The sequence below is a fragment of the Pristiophorus japonicus genome, unplaced genomic scaffold (assembly GCF_044704955.1).
Source record: "Pristiophorus japonicus isolate sPriJap1 unplaced genomic scaffold, sPriJap1.hap1 HAP1_SCAFFOLD_1374, whole genome shotgun sequence".
NCBI lineage: Eukaryota > Metazoa > Chordata > Chondrichthyes > Pristiophoridae > Pristiophorus > Pristiophorus japonicus.
Window position 1 is genome coordinate 3239 of NW_027251044.1, and position 17067 is coordinate 20305.

Here is a 17067-nt window from a genome sequence, read left to right on the forward strand (position 1 = left end):
AGCATCTACCCTGTCAAGCCCTGTAAGAATTTTGTATGTTTCAATGAGATGACCAAATTCTTCTAAATTCTGGAGAATTTACGTCTAGTCCACTCAATCTCTCCTCATAGGACAATCCCCCCATCCCAGGAATCAGTCTGGTGAACCTTCGTTGCACTCCCTCAATGGCAAGTATATCCTTCCTTAGGTAAGGAGACCAAAACTGTACGCAATACTCCAGGTGCTGTCTCACCAGGGCCCTATATAATTGCAGTAAGACGTCTTTACTCTTATACTCAAATCTTCTTGTAATAAATGGGACTGCTTGGAGATGTTATGCCTTCTATATACCAGTCCTGGGACATTGGAACCGGTTCTGGGGGAGGTGGGACCAGTATTAACCGGACGGTCTGCACCTGGGCAGGACCGGAACCAATGTCCTCGGGGGAGTGTTTGCTAGTGCTGTTGGGGAGGGGTTAAACTAATATGGCAGGGGGATGGGGACCTATGCAGGGAGACAGGGAAGTAGAATGGGGGCAGAAGCAAAAGATAGAAGGAAGAAAAGTAAAAGTGGAGGGCAGAGAAACCCAAGGCAAAAATCAAAAAGGGTCACATTACAGCAAAATTCTAAAGGGACAAAGTGCATTAAAAAGACAAGCCTGAAGGTTCTGTGCCTCAATGCGAGGAGTATTCGTAATAAGGTGGACGAATTAACTGCACAGGCAGCTATTAACGAATATGATATCATTGTGATTACAGAGACATGGCTCCAGGGTGACCAAGGCTGGGAACTCAACATCCAGGTGTATTCAACATTTAGGAAGGATAGACAGAAAGGAAAAGGAGGTGGGATAGCATTGCTGGTTAAAGAGGAAATTAACACAATAGTAAGGAAGGACATTAGCCTGGATGATGTGGAATCTGTATGGGTGGAGCTACGGAATACCAAAGGGCTGAAAACGCTAGTGGGAGTTGTGTACAGATCACCAAACAGTAGTAGTGAGGTTGGGGACAGCATCAATCAAGAAATTAGGGATGCGTGCAATAAAGGTACAGCAGTTATCATGGGCGACTAATCTACATATAGATTGGGCTAACCAAACTGGTAGCAATACGGTGGAGGAGGATTTCCTGGAGTGTATTAGGGATGGTTTTCTAGACAAATATGTCGAGGAACCAACTAGAGGGCTGGCCATCCTAGACTGGGTGATGTGTAATGAGAAAGGACTAATTAGCAATCTTGTTGTGCGAGGCCCCTTGAGGAAGAGTGACCATAATATGGTAGAATTCCTTATTAAGATGGAGAGTGATACAGTTAATTCAGAAACTAGGGTCCTGAACTTAAGGAAAGGTAACTTCGATGGTATGAGACGTGAATTAGCTAGAATAGACTGGCGAATGATACTTAAAGGGTTTACGGTGGATAGGCAATGTCAAACATTTAAAGATCACATGGATGAACTTCAACAATTGTACATCCCTGTCTGGAGTAAAAATAAAACGGGGAAGGTGGCTCAACCATGGCTAACAAGGGAAATTAAGGATAGTGTTAAAGGAAGAGGCATATAAATTGGCCAGAAAAAGCAGCAAACCTGAGGACTGGGAGAAATTTATAATTCAGCAGAGGATGACAAAGGGTTTAATTAGTAGGGGGAAAATAGAATATGAGAGGAAGCTTGCTGGGAACATAAAAACTGACTGCAAAAGCTTCTATACATATATGAAGAGAAAAAGATTAGTGAAGACAAACAGGTCCGTTGCAGTCAGAATCAGATGAATTTATAATGGGGGAACAAAGAAATGGCAGACCAATTGAACAAATAGTTTGGTTCTGTCTTCACGAAGGAAATACTAGGGGACCGAGGGTCTAGAGAGAAGGAGGAACTGAAGGAAATCCTTATTAGTCAGGAAATTGTGTTAGGGAAATTGATGGGATTGAAGGCCGATAAATTCCCGGTGCCTGATAGTCTGTATCCCAGAGTACTTAAGGAAGTGGCCCTAGAAATAGTGGATGCATTGGTGATCATTTTCCAACAGTCTATCAACTCTGGATCAGTTCCTATGGACTGGAGGGTAGCTAATGTAACACCACTTTTTAAAAAAGGAGGGAGAGAGAAAGCGGGTAATTATAGACCGGTTAGCCTGACATCAGTGGTGGGGAAAATGTTGGAAACAATTATTAAAGATGAAATAGCAGCACATTTGGAAAGCAGTGACAGGATTGGTCCAAGTCAGCATGGATTTATGAAAAGGAAATCATGCTTGACAAATCTTCTAGAATTCTTTGAGGGTGTAACTAGTAGAGTGGACAAAGGAGAACCAGTGGATGTGGTGTATTTGGACTTTCAAAGGGCTTTTGACAAGGTCCCACATAAGAGATTGGTGTGCAAAATTAAAGCACATGGTATTGGGGGTAATGTATTGACGTGGATAGAGAACTGGTTGGCAGACAGGAAGCAGAGAGTCAGGATAAACGGGTCCTTTTCAGAATGGCAGGCAGTGACTAGTGGAGTGCCGCAGGGCTCAGTGCTGGGACCCCAGCTCTTTACAATATACATTAATGATTTGGATGAAGGAATTGAATGTAATATCTCCAAGTTTGCAGATGACACTAAGCTGGGTGGCGGTGTGAGCTGTGAGGGGGATGCTAAGAGGCTGCAGGGTGACTTGGACAGGTTAGGTGAGTGGACAAATGCATGGCAGATGCAGTATAATGTGGATAAATGTGAGGTTATCCACTTTGGTGGCAAAAACACGAAGGCAGAATATTATCTGAATGGCGGCAGATTAGGAAAAAGAGGTGCAGCAAGACCTGGGTGTCATGGTTCATCAGTCATTGAAAGTTGGCATGCAGGTACAGCAGGTGGTGAAGAAGGCAAGTGGTATGTTGGCCTTCATAGCTAGGGGATTTGAGTATAGGAGCAGGGAGGTCTTGCTGCAGTTGTACAGGACCTTGGTGAGGCCTCACCTGGAATATTGTGCTCAGTTTTGGTCTCCTAGTCTGAGGAAGGACGTTCTTGCTATTGAGGGAGTGCAGCGAAGGTTCACCAGACTGATTCCCGGGATGGCAGGACTGACATATGAGGAGAGAGTGGATCAACTGGGCCTTTATACACTGGAGTTTAGAAGGATGAGAGGGGATCTCATAGAAACATAAAAAATTCTGACGGGACAGGACAGGTTAGATGCAGGAAGAATGTTCCCGATGTTGGGGAAGTCCAGAACCAGGTGACACAGTCTTAGGATAAGGGGTAAGCCATTTAGGACTGAGCTGAGGAGAAACTTCTTCACTAGAGAGTTTTTAACCTGTGGAATTCCCTGCCGCAGAGAGTTGTTGATGCCAGTTCACTGGATATATTCAAGAGGGAGTTAGATATGGCCCTTATGGCTAAAGGGATCAAGGGGTATGGAGAGAAAGCAGGAAAGGGGTACTGAGGGAATGATCAGCCATGCACCTATTTTCTATGTTTCTATGTCCTGGTGCTTTGCACAGAGAACCTACACAAGTGGGGTGATGAAGCTGAGTGGGGTTTCATTCGATTAGTCCCCGTATTCTTTACAAAAGCAAAATACTGCAGATGCTGGAAATCTGAAATAAAACAGAAAATGCTGGAAACACTCCGGGTCAGGCAGCATCTGTGGTGAGAGAGAGTTAACGTTTCAGGTCGACCTTTTGTCAGAACAGACCTATATTCTGTCATTTAATTAAATATTTAGTTTGGATGAAACTATTTATCATGAAACAGCAAGCTGGGGCACTTTGGGAAGCAGCTTTGAGCTGGTTGCAGCATTGAGGATCTGAGAGATGTGAAACCAAAACTCTACACCGCCACCACTGGAAAGGAGGGTGTAATTACAGCGTGACCGTTTACATGGGCATTATAAAGGTGGGCATTGTGAGCTGTACCACAAGTTGACACAGCAAGTGTATGCAGACATTTTTTTATATATTGGATATACATTGCTTGAGATCACAAATGCCAGTGTGCTGTTTTTATGAAGTGGTTCGCTGTTCTTTTTAGCTGTTTAATGCTATTCTTGCCAGTGTATTCTCTGCCCATTTAATTGGATTTGTTTCTCTTGCAGCCATGATGATGGCCTACTGGAAGTGGTTGGTGTTTATGGCTCATTCCATTGCGCTCAAATCCAAGTGAAACTGGCCAATCCAGTGCGACTGGGACAGGCACACACAGTTAGAGTAAGTGCGCGGCCCTGGGGCAGGGGCGACCATTGGCACCAGTGCCTCTGGGTTACAGAGGGAGAACATCAGCCCGGGTCCCTGCCCTCTGGCCCCTGCCCCCCGAGCCCCTGCCCCCCATCCCCCGAGCCCCTGCCCCCTGAGCCCTGGCTCCCTGCCCCCTTCCCCTGAGCCCCTGCCGGAAACTGTGCAGTGTTTTGGGGGGGCGGGAGAGGGAATGCGTGAGGGGGAGAGGGGTGGAGCGCAGGGAGACGGGGCGGGGAAACAGTGGGGGGGGGGGGGTTAGCAGGTTGCATTGGGGAGGGTGCTCGGGTGGGAGGGCGCGCGCGGATTGAGGGGAGGGGACGGGGGGAGCGAGGTGGGGGTGACACGCGGGGAGGGGACGGGGGAACCGGTGTGGGGGTGGGGGGGCACATGGAGAGAGGAGTGGGGGGGGAGGGAGTGTGCGGGACGGGGGAAGTGGGTTGGGGGAGAAGAAGCAGGTTGCAGGTGGGGGGGGCGCGGGGGATGGGCCGTGAGGTTAGCGGGACAGTGCGCGGGGTTCTGGCTGGTAATTGCAGTAAATGGCACCTTTCTCGATTAGTTTTGCCAGAGTTTAATCCCCACTTGTTGGCTTCCCCCCAGCTGATCCTGAAAAGCTCGGTGATGCCGATGCAGGTGGATGGTGAACCCTGGGTTCAGGGCCCGTGTACGGTTGTGATCACCCACAAAACCCACGCACTGATGGTTTCCCCCCCGAGCCAGCGGGCGGATTGCGATCCTGAGAGTGAGCCGGAGCAGGGGGGCGAGGAAAGCTGAAGACGCTGGTGTTGAGGGGGTCCCATACGACTGGTTCGCTGCTGGGACCCCGGCTGAACTGATGAAGATGCACTTTACCTCGGCTTGTCCCGCGAAGGGTGGAGAGAGCTCCTCAAACAGTATGGGAACAAAAAGCCTTTGGCTCCTTCAGTTAATGCTGCTTCATTCCGTAGTGCTGGGGAGAGCTGCCTGATGGCGGGGAGCGTCGACCTGTGGGACAGCAGGGAGGACGGGAATCGGGGCTCGAATCGCGATGGGAGGGCAGCACTCGGCAAGCGCGGCCCTGTGAGACACATAACACCGTCCCGTTCTCCCTTCGCAGTTACTGGGGAGAGGAGCAGCGGAGGCCATTGGAACCCAAGGCAGGCTGGCTCATAAAAGGGTCAGCAGTCTCGGATCTGGGTCCAGCACAGACTGAGGGGGAACAGTCTGTCCCCAAATGTATCTCAACACTACTCCCAATCAACCGATGCTGTTGGTTTAAACAGCCCCCAGCTACCCCCCCGACTGACAGGCACTCCAATAGGGCAGCACAGTGCAAACGCAAAGTGGAGGAACACACGAGAACTACAGGGAATACCTCTCCGGTTAGAGTGGTGGCACGTTGACACAATAGTGTAGAGGGAGCTTTACTCTGTATCTAACCCCCTGTACCTGCCCTGGGAGTGTTTGATGGGACAGTGTAGAGGGAGCTTTACTCTGTATCTCACCCCCTGTACCTGACCTGGGAGTGTTTGATGGGACAGTGTAGAGGGATTACTCTCTATCTCACCCCCTGTACCTGACCTGGGAGTGTTTGATGGGACAGTGTAGAGGGAGCTTTACTCTGTATCTAACCCCCTGTACCTGCCCTGGGAGTGTTTGATGGGACAGTGTAGAGGGAGCTTTACTCTCTATCTCACCCCCTGTACCTGACCTGGGAGTGTTTGATGGGACAGTGTAGGGGGAGCTTTACTCTGTATCTAACCCGGTGCTGTACCTGCCCTGGGAGTGTTTGATGGGACAGTGTAGAGGGAGCTTTACTCTGTATCTAACCCCCTGTACCTGCCCTGGGAGTGTTTGATGGGACAGTGTAGAGGGAGCTTTACTCTGTATCTAACCCCCTGTACCTGCCCTGGGAGTGTTTGATGGGACAGTGTAGAGGGAGCTTTACTCTGTACCCCCTGTACCCGCCCTGGGAGTGTTTGATGGGACAGTGTAGAGGGAGCTTTACTCTGTATCTCACCCCCTGTACCTGCCCTGGGAGTGTTTGATGGGACAGTGTAGAGGGAGCTTTACTCTGTATCTCACCCCCTGTACCTGCTCTGGGAGTATTTGGGAGTGTCAGTATTGAGGTGTGTTATCTCAACAAGTACAAAAGATATCAAAAACAAAGTAATCAGGATGGGCCGCCTCTCCCTGCTGTCCTGTTCTGTTGATCCAATTGGCTGGCTCCTGCATCCGTCGCATTGCTAACTCCGCAGCAGAACAATCTGATTGGCTGGTCAGATTTCAGGTTGTCCCTCCCCCTATCCCCTCACATTGTGTTTTGGGATCGCTGTGTAGATGTGCTTTCATGGTGATTTCTTGCCTTGCTGTCTTTGCACTAGCTCTGGGCCGTGTCGGGTCTTTGCACTGTGGCCGTTGTTACTGGGTATCCCACTGTCTTTTATTTAAGGAATCTGCACTGCACTCGCGATTGCTGGGAGTATCAGCACTGACTGAAGACGGGACAACAACAACTTGTATTTATATAGCGCCTTTAATGTAGTAAAAGGTCCCAAGGCGCTTCACAGGAGTATTATATTTAAAATTTTGACACTGAGCCACGTGCAGGTGACCAAAAGCTTGGCCAAAGAGGTGCCTTCAGGTTAGAGCAGAGCTGAGAAGTGCTGTGGTCTAGTCTGTATTTTATCCCGGGAGAGTCGACCCATGCTGTCCTGGACAAACTGGAATAAGGAGCAGGAGTCGGCCATTCGGCCCCTCGAGCCTGCTCCACCATTCAATGAGATCATGACTGATCACTGACCTTACTCCACTTTCCTGTCCAATCTCCGTATCCCTCGATTACCCGAGATTAGATAAATCTATCGATCTCAGCCTTGAATATTCTCAACGACTGATCATTCACAGCTCTTTGGAGTAGAGAATTCCAAAGATTCTTAAGAAATTCCTCCTCATCTCAGTTATAATGGTCTTCCCCTTATCTTGAAACTCTGCCCCCTAGTCCAGCCCGGGGGAAACAACCTCTCAGCATCTACCCTGTCAATCCTCCTCACAATCTCATTTCAATGAGATCACCTCATTCTGCTAAACTCAAGAGTATGGGCCCAATCTACTCAATGTGTCCTCATAGGACAACCCTCACATCCCAGGGATCAGTCAAGTGAACCTTTGTTGCATTGCCTCTAAGCCATGTATGTCCTTTTTCAGATAAGTCGCCTCATGTTGTCCCAGGAGACGGCTGGTCCATGTTGTCCCGTGTATTATTACCCCGATCCCTGATTTTCTGCGATTGCACTGTCAGTGCTGAGGGGGACTGTTACCCATCAGGACCAGTGGCTTGGTGTGATTGGTGTCGCTCCAGAACCAGGTCCTGTGTCCCTCCCTCAGACACAATCTGTTTACACGGGTGTTGCACCTGGCTCCTGTAATATCGAGTGTTCTCATTGTGTGTGTTGTGATTTGTGTAAGGGGGGAAAGACAGATTAACATTGCTCAATGTGGACAAACTTTGTGACTTCAATAATGTGAAATAAATCTGTGGAAACCTCACTGATGTGGTGTTTATATCTGTCCCATTTCCCGTATAATCCACACGAGCAGGACCCGAAACAAACCAGGCACAACTTCCACCTTTAACCTTAAATGACCCACCATACCACCCCTCCCACAGCCGCTGTATACCCTCCCCCATCATACACTGCACCCACCCATTCAATCCCCTCCCAGTGACTTGACCCTGAGCTGGGCTGCGGGATTTTGATTGACCATTTTCTCAGCAAAGGACAGAGCCGGCGTTCAGTGAGGACTATATTGTGCTCCTGACAGGTTGAAGTGATGCCGAAAGAACATTCGAGTGAAATGAAAACTCGCCGCAGATACTTAATAAATCGTCAAAAATCGACGACTCCTGAGCTGCTGGGAGGGAGGGTCCCAGCCTGAGTGAGTGATCCCTGGCAGCAGCCTCTGATACAAGGCAGGCACAGGGCTGTGAAACCTCTGGCTGCAGTGTGTGCTCTGTTTAAATCCAGCGATTTTCGTAGGAGACACACGGCAGCCTTGTCCAGAGAAATAAGGAAGGACAAAGTTAAACTTCTTAACCTGACCTATTGTGGCAGAAAGGCTGCAGGATTCAGCACTGGAGAAACGTTCGCCTTAGTGACTGAGGCCTGTCCATAACACCGCCCCCAGACACCAACCCACACATCCCCCCCACACATACACAAACCCCACACACACACACACACCCAGACATAAACCCACACATACACAAACACACACACCCCCACACACATACACACACACATTGAGATAGATACACATGGAAACACATATTCAGCACTCTTGGTTCATCCATTCAAAAGGACCCCATTATAGCATCAGATTTTTTCTTAAATGGTTGCAGTGACAGAGGGGGAGGGACAGAGTTTTCATCCTGTGTGATTTGAAACATTTCAGATCATTCCCCAAAGTTTTCATCAAATACAGGAATCTGTGATTGATGGAGAGCGCTTTGTAAAACCTGGGCCGGATCCAGTGGCCTGCATGGCTGGGGAGAGGGTTCCTGGGGGGGAGGGAGGGGCTGGTTATTTAGGTGTTGAGCACAGGTCCTGGGCAGTTCCCGCTTTTGCAAAGTGGGATTGAGTGACCTGGGAGCAGCGATGCCCCAGTTATGTGGCAGCCGGTGCTGCTCAAACCGCGGCACGGATTCCTGATCCAAATCCCAGGCCTGATGGGACAGGCTGAAAATCAACTGAGACAGAATCACAGAAAGGTGAAGCAGAGGAGACATTCGGCCCATCAGGCGATGGGAATGTTCCGCCATCTCAGGGCGGGTCTGTGGGGGGAGCCCTGTCCATCGATCCGCTCCGGGTTTTAGCTGCTCCTGCCCCCTATATAAGGGGCTTTGCCCCGGACCCGGACTGACCCTGGACCCGGAGTCACTCCCGGTCCCAATGAGCCCCGGCTCGGTGTCTCTGGCTCTGGCTTTAGCCGCGCTCGCCAACATCTGCGGCGACGGATCAGTGCAACCAGAGCGGGAGGGTGGGGTATCCCGGGAACGGGGGTCGTATCCCGGGAACGGGGGTCCGACAGACACTCTGTGTGTTCAGTGTTTGTGTCTGTGACAGTGTGCCTCGGTGAGTGAGTACACTGAAAGAAAGACGTCCGTTTCTACAGCCTCAGTACTGCCCCTCCGACAGTGCAGGGCTCCCTCAGTACTGCCCCTCCGACAGTGCAGGGCTCCCTCAGTACTGCCCCTCCGGCAGTGCAGGGCTCCCTCAGTACTGCCCCTCCCACAGCGCGGCACTCCCTCAGTACTGCCCCTCCGACAGTGCAGGGCTCCCTCAGTACTGTCCCTCCGACAGTGCAGGGCTCCCTCAGTACTGCCCCTCCCACAGCGCGGCACTCCCTCAGTACCGCCCCTCCGACAGTGCGGGGTTCCCTCAGTACTGCCCCTCCGACAGTGCAGCACTCCCTCAGTACTGCCCCTCCCACAGCGCGGCACTCCCTCAGTACCGCCCCTCCCACAGCGCGGCACTCCCTCAGTACCGCCCCTCCCACAGCGCGGCACTCCCTCAGTACCGCCCCTCCGACAGTGCGGCACTCCCTCAGTACCGCCCCTCCCTCAGTACTGCCCCTCCGACAGTGCAGCACTCCCTCAGTACTGCCCCTCCCACAGCGCGGCACTCCCTCAGTACTGCCCCTCCGACAGTGCGGCACTCCCTCAGTACTGCCCCTCCCACAGCGCGGCACTCCCTCAGTACCGCCCCTCCCACAGCGCGGCACTCCCTCAGTACCGCCCCTCCGACAGTGCGGCACTCCCTCAGTACCGCCCCTCCCTCAGTACTGCCCCTCCGACAGTGCGGCACTCCCTCAGTACCGCCCCTCCGACAGTGCGGCACTCCCTCAGTACCGCCCCTCCGACACTCCCTCAGTACTGCCCCTCCGACACTCCCTCAGTACTGCCCCTCCGACAGTGCGGCGCTCCCTCAGTACTGCCCTCTGACAGTGCGGCGCTCCCTCAGTACTGCCCCTCCGACAGTGCGGCGCTCCCTCAGTACTGCCCCTCCGACAGTGCGGCGCTCCCTCAGTACCGCCCCTCCGACAGTGCGGGGCTTCCTCAGTACCGCCCCTCCGACAGTGCGGCACTCCCTCAGTACTGCCCCTCCGACAGTGCGGCACTCCCTCAGTACCGCCCCTCCCATAGCGCGGCACTCCCTCAGTACTGCACTGGGAGTGTCAGCCTGGATTTTTGTGCTCAAGTCTCTGGAGTGGGGCTTGAACCCACAACTTTCTGACTCAAAGGTGAGATAGCTGCGCACTGATACGTGAGTGTGTCTGTGTGAGTAAGTGTGTGTGTGACTGGGAGTCGGAACAAGTTCATAACATCACAGAAAATGAAATGCCAGTCCAGGAGGGCGTGTGATTGGGGGAAGTCTGGAGCGTATCTGTTTGGGTTGGGTAATTGCTACAGACACCGGGGAAAGGGCCCAGTCCCACAGGGCCCCAGGGGGAGGGCCTGGTCCCACAGGGTCCCGGGGGGGGGAGGGCCCAGTCCCACAGGGCCCCGGGAGAGGGGCCCAGTCCCACAGGGCAGAATGTCAGCAGGAGCAGGACGTTGAATGGGGAGCTGCCCACAGCGGGGAGGCGGGCGAGCCGAGCTGTGGGGGTTGCAGGCCGCTAACCTGGGTGTTGGTGTTTTCAGTGGGCTGAGCAGGGAGCTCCTTCCCCAGGAGCTGCAACAGGTTCACCTGCTCTGAGGGCTCGGTGCTGGGGCTGTGTCCAGTCCAGGGTCTGCGGGTGATCCTGGAACCCAATCTCTCCACAGCCCAGCCCAGGGCCGTCTGCAGCAAACCTTTGCCGGAGTTGTGGGGAGCCCAGGTGTTAGGGAGGTGAAGGGGAGGCTCCAGCTGATGGTGGGGGAGCAGGAGGCACAGCTCGGCCGTCTCCATTGCTTCAGTGTCCCATCATGCTGCCGCCTTCCTGCAGCAAGTCCCCGGCCCGAGCCCTGGGGATTCAGTGCCAGTTGGTGATCGATGGAAGCAGAGGATCCAACTTCCTGCGCACCTGGGGCTGGAGGGTAGGCCACATGGGAGGGAGGGGGTGGGGGGTAGAGGTGGGGACGGGGTTGGGAGATAGGGTTTGGGGTTAGGGATGGGGTGCTGTTGGGGGTAAAGTTGGGCTCGGGTTGGGGGACGGGACTATGAAGGACCCCCCTGGGTCCAGCCCGTGCTACCTTCCCTGTCCTGTCTGTCCACAGCCGCCTGCTGTCCCTGCAACAGCGAGCTGATCTCGGCCGCCTGCTCCAGTCAGTTATTGTGCGGGACGTGAAGGGTTAAAGGACGAGGGATTAGGGTCACCGTCACTGTTTCTCACTCAAGGTCGCCCCCATTTCTCCCCCCCCCCCCCCTGAAGGTGTTGACTCTCTTCCCCCCCTCCCCTGAAGGTGTTGACTCTCTTCCCCCCTCCCCTGAAGGTGCTGACTCTCTCCCCCCCTCCCCTGAAGGTGCTGACTCTCTCCCCCCTCCCCTGAAGGTGCTGACTCTCTCCCCCCTCCCCTGAAGGTGCTGACCTTCCCCACTGAGCCCTGGCCCTGAGCTTGGCCTGTTTGGGTTGTGCTGAAGTGGGGACTGCAGTAGCTGTCCTGGCTCGCACTGTCTATTGATGGCCTTTAATGTACTTTCCCTTGTTGCTTAAATAGATCCCAGTGATGAGGGACAGCTCTGGCCCAGCATTGCTTCGCAAGTGCTTCCAGCTCTCTCCCATGGCCACTTTACACTTTCATTGCTGTTTATTGTATCTAATCACAGCATTGATGAAGGGTTTGTGATCTCCCCTCCCCTCCCCCTCTCTCCCCCCCACCCCTCCTCTTCCCTTCCCCCCGCTTTTCCCCTCCCCTCCCCTCCCCCCCTCCCCTTCTCCCCCCCCCCCGTCTCTTCCCCCCTCCCCTTCTCTCCCCCCCCCCCTCCCTTCCCCTTCCCCTCCCCACCAAACCCCTCACTGGGAATCAGTGCACCCACACTGAGTGAGGGGACGAGATTATGTCTTTGTATCTCCTTCTGTCTCTATCTCCTCTCTCTGCCCCTTTCTCTCGCCCTCTGTGTCTCAGTCTATCTCCCTCTCTGTCTCCCTCCCTCCCTCTCTGGGACAGAATGTATAAACATAAAAGTGAATCAGAAAGTGGGATCAAAGCAGGAAAAAATGGTAAAAAAATAAATTAAAAAGCTTTTTATCTGAAAGCACGCAGCATTCGTAACAAAACAGATGAGTTGACGGCACAAATAGATACAGGTGGGTATGATCTGATAACCATTACAGAGACGTGGTTGCAAGGTGACCAAGGCTGGGAACTAAATATTCAGGGGTATTTGACAATTTGGAAGGACAGACAGAAAAAAAAAGGAGGTGTGGCAGCTCTGTTAATAAAGGAGGAGATCAGTGCGTTAGTAAGAAACGATATTGGCTCAGAAGATCAAGATGTTGAATCAGTTTGGGTGGAAATAAGGAATAAGGGAAAAAGTCACTGGTGGGCGCAGTCTATCGGCCCCTAACAGTAGCTACACTGTTGGACGGAGTATAAATCAAGAAATAATGGAAGCTTGTAAAAACGGAACGGCAATAATCATGGACGATTTTAAACCATGTTGATTGGTCAAAGCAAATTGGTCAGGGTAGTCTTGAGGAAGAGTTCATAGATTGTATCCGGGATAGTTTCCTTGAACAGTACGTTGCAGAACCAACCAGGGAGCAGGCTCTCTTAAATCTGGTCCTGTGTATTGAGACAGGATTAATAAATGATCCCGTACTAAAGGACCCTCTAGGAATAAGTGACCATAACATGGTTGAATTTCAAATTCAGTTGGAGGGTGAGAAAGTTGGTTCTCTAACCAGGGTCCTCAGCTTAAATAAAGGAGACTACAAAGATATGAAGGCACAGTTGGCTAAAGTGGACTGGGAAAATAGATTAAAGTGTGGGACAGTTGATGAGCAGTGGCAGGCATTGAAGGAGATATTTCATAACTCGCAACAAAAATATATCCCAATGAGAAGGAAAGACTGTAAGAGAAGGGATAACCATCCGTGGCTAACTACGGAAATAAGGGAGGGTATCAAATTGAAAACAAGGGAATACAATGTGGCCAAGACTAGTGGGAGGCCAGAGGATTGGGAAACTTTTAAAAGCCAGCAAAGAACGACTAAAATAATGATAAAGAGAGGGCAGATAGATTATGAAAGTAAACTAGCACGAAATATAAAAACAGATAGTAAGAGTTTCTACAGGTACATAAAAAGGAAAAAGGTGACTAAAGTAAATGTTGGTCCCCTGGAGGATGAAACTGGGGAATTAATAATGGGGAACAGGGAAATGGCAGAGACTTTGAACAAATATTTTGTATCGGTCTTCACGGCAGAAGACACTAAAAACATCCCAATAGTGGATAATCAAGGGGCTATAGGGAGGAGCAACTTAATACAATCACTGTCACCAATGAAGTAGTACTCGGTAAACTAATGGGACTAAAGGCGGACAAGTCCCCTGGATCTAATGGCTTACATCCTAGGGTCTGAAGAGAAGTGGCTGCAGAGATAGTGGATGCATTGGTTGTAATCTACCAAAATTCCCTGGATTCTGGGGAGGACCCAGCGGATTGGAAAATCGCAAATGTAACGCCCCTATTTAAAAAAGGAGGCAGACAGAAAGCAGGAAACTATAGACCAGTTAGTCTAACATCTGTCGTTGGGAAAATGCTGGAGTCCATTATTAAGGAAACAATAGCAGGACATTTGGAAAATCATAATACAGTCAAACAGAGTCAGCATGGTATTATGAAAGGGAAACCATGTTTGACAAATTTGCTGGAGTTCTTTGAGGATGTAACGAGCAGGGTGGATAAGGGGGAACCAGGGTATGTGGTGTATCTGGATTTCCAGAAGGCCTTCGATAAGGTGCCACATAAAAGGTTAATGCACAAGATGAAAATTTAAGGGGTTGGGGGTAATATATTAGCATGGATAGAGGATTGGCTAACTAACAGAAAACAGAGAGTCGGGATAAATGGGTCATTTTCCAGTTGGCAAACAGTGACTAGTGGGGTGCCGCAGGAATCAGTGCTGGGTCCTCAACTATTTACAATCTATATTAATGACTTGGATGAAGGGACCGAGTGTAATGGAGCCAAGTTTGCTGATGATACAAAGATGGGTGGGAAAGAAAATTGTGAGGAGGACATAAAAAATCTGCAAAGGGATATAGACAGGCTAAGTGAGTGGGCAAAAATTTGGCAGATGGAGTATAATGTGGGAAAATGTGAGATTATCCACTTTGGCAGAAAAAATAGAAAAGCAAATTTATAATTTGAATGGAGAAAAATTGCAAAGTGCTGCAGTACAGAGGGACCTGGGGGTCCTTGTGCATGAAACACAAAAAGTTAGTATGCAGGTACAGCAAGTGATCAGGAAGGCAAATGGAATGTTGGCCTTTATTGCAAGGGGGATAGAGTATAAAAGCAGAGAAGTCCTGCTACAACTGTACAGGGTATTGGTGAGGCCACACCTGGAGTACTGCGTACAGTTTTGGTCTCCGTATTTAAGGAAGGATATACTTGCATTGGAGGCTGTTCAGAGAAGGTTCACTAGGTTGATTCCGGAGATGACTTATGAAGATAGGTTGAGCCTATACACATTGGAGTTCAGAAGAATGAGAGGTAATCTTATCGAAACATATAAGATAATGAGGGGGCTCGACAAGGTGGATGCAGAGAGGATATTGCACTCATAGGGGAAACTAAAACTAGGGGATATAGTCTCAGAATAAGGGGCCGCCCATTTAAAACTGAGATAAGGAGGAATTTCTTCTCAGAGGGTTGTAAATTTGTGGAATTCTCTGCCCCAGAGAGCTGTGGAGACTGGGTCATTGAATATATTTAAGGCAGAGATAGACAGATTTTTGAGCGATAAGCGAGTAAAGGGTTATGGGGAGCGGGCGGGGAAGTGGAGCTGAGTCCATCAGGCATGGTCGTATTAAATGGCGGAGCAGGCTCGAGGGGCCAGGTGGCCTGCTCCTATTTCTTATGTTGTGTGTGTCTCTCTCCCTTTCTCACTCTATTTCAGTCTCACTCTCCTGAGAATGATGCTGTAGTTTTTGTCATGAAATTGATTACTTTTAACCAAGTTCAAACAAGTTTTAAACATGCGATCGAAGACTCGATCAGGTTCTGGATATTTTCAATGAGATTATGAGTCAAATCTGCTGAGCAATGGTTCGGGGTAAACGGCAATAATTCTCACCAATATCTGGGGAAATGCGTACACAGACTGGACTGAGCCAGAGACTGGCCCAGTCGGCAGGGGGAGGGAGGGAGGATCAACACCCTGCTGTGGGGCCCACCACAGTGCAAAGATCTTTCGGGCTTAGGCATCAGAAATAATTCATTGAACGAGGGAGCAGAGGGTGACCTGAGCTTGCGGGGAGGGGGGAAAGAATAGATTTCTGATTGTAAAATGGTTTGTTTTTCTGCCCAGTTGTGAGGGGAAGGCCCGAGCTCCGAACTGCCCGTCTCCACATAGCGGCAGCGATACATCAATAGGCTGCTGGGCTGGAGAGGGAGACTTGGCTGGGCTCCACAGCCTGTACAATCCAACCCCCGCCACCTCCACATAGACCGAGCCAGAGGGCAACAGGCCGGGTAATAGGGGCAAGCTTTCAGGGAAGAGTTATAGGATCTGGGTTACGGGGGAATGCATTTAAGGTCCGGATGTAGGGCGGAAGAGTTTTCAACTCAGTTTAACAAACGTTTAGAATGTCAATCTCTGGCACGCCTGAAGATGTGAGATTAAATAGGGCAGTTTGTGGGTAAACATTGGCCTCTGTCCCACATCTCAAACTGTGACTGGATTGGTCAAAGTTCCAAGATAAAAAGAAACAGTTTTTAGAGGCACCCCACGGGTTTGGTGGAAGTTTATCTGTGCAAAAACTTCATCCAACACCCTGACATTTCACTGGCTCGCAGTTCCCAAATATTCTCCAACACTCACATCTGTGCAACTGTACCCCAGTGAGAGTCAGTGTGTGTGGGACTGTACCCCAGTGAGAGTCAGTGTGTGTGGGACCCGTACCCCAGTGAGTCAGTGTGTGTGGGACTGTACCCCAGTGAGAGTCAGTGTGTGTGGGACTGTACCCCAGTGAGTCAGTGTGTGTGGGACTGTACCCCAGTGAGTCAGTGTGTGTGGGACTGTACCCCAGTGAGAGTCAGTGTGTGTGGGACTGTACCCCAGTGAGAGTCAGTGTGTGTGGGACCCGTACCCCAGTGAGTCAGTGTGTGTGGGACTGTACCCCAGTGAGAGTCAGTGTGTGTGGGACTGTACCCCAGTGAGAGTCAGTGTGTGTGGGACCCGTACCCCAGTGAGTCAGTGTGTGTGGGGACCCGTACCCCAGTGAGTCAGTGTGTGGGACTGTACCCCAGTGAGAGTCAGTGTGTGTGGGACTGTACCCCAGTGAGAGTCAGTGTGTGTGGGACCCGTACCCCAGTGAGTCAGTGTGTGTGGGACTGTACCCCAGTGAGAGTCAGTGTGTGTGGGACTGTACCCCAGTGAGAGTCAGTGTGTGTGGGACTGTACCCCAGTGAGAGTCAGTGTGTGTGGGACCCGTACCCCAGTGAGTCAGTGTGTGTGGGACTGTACCCCAGTGAGAGTCAGTGTGTGTGGGACCCGTACCCCAGTGAGAGTCAGTGTGTGTGGGACTGTACCCCAGTGAGAGTCAGTGTGTGTGGGACCCGAACCCCAGTGAGAGTCAGTGTGTGTGGAACTGTACCCCAGTGAGAGTCAGTGTGTGTGGGACCCCGTACCCCAGTGAGAGTCAGTGTGTGTGGGACTGTACCCCAGTGAGAGTC

At 51.1% G+C, this 17067-nt stretch overlaps 1 long non-coding RNA gene across 1 annotated transcript; it reads left to right on the forward strand.

Annotated features, from left to right (window-relative positions):
* Positions 1 to 477: 477 nt before the first annotated feature.
* Positions 478 to 7729, forward strand: LOC139242559 (uncharacterized). Its single transcript, XR_011589255.1, has 2 exons — positions 478 to 4177; positions 4802 to 7729. It is a non-coding gene; the product is annotated as an uncharacterized lncRNA (long non-coding RNA).
* The last annotated feature ends 9338 nt before the right edge of the window (positions 7730 to 17067 follow it).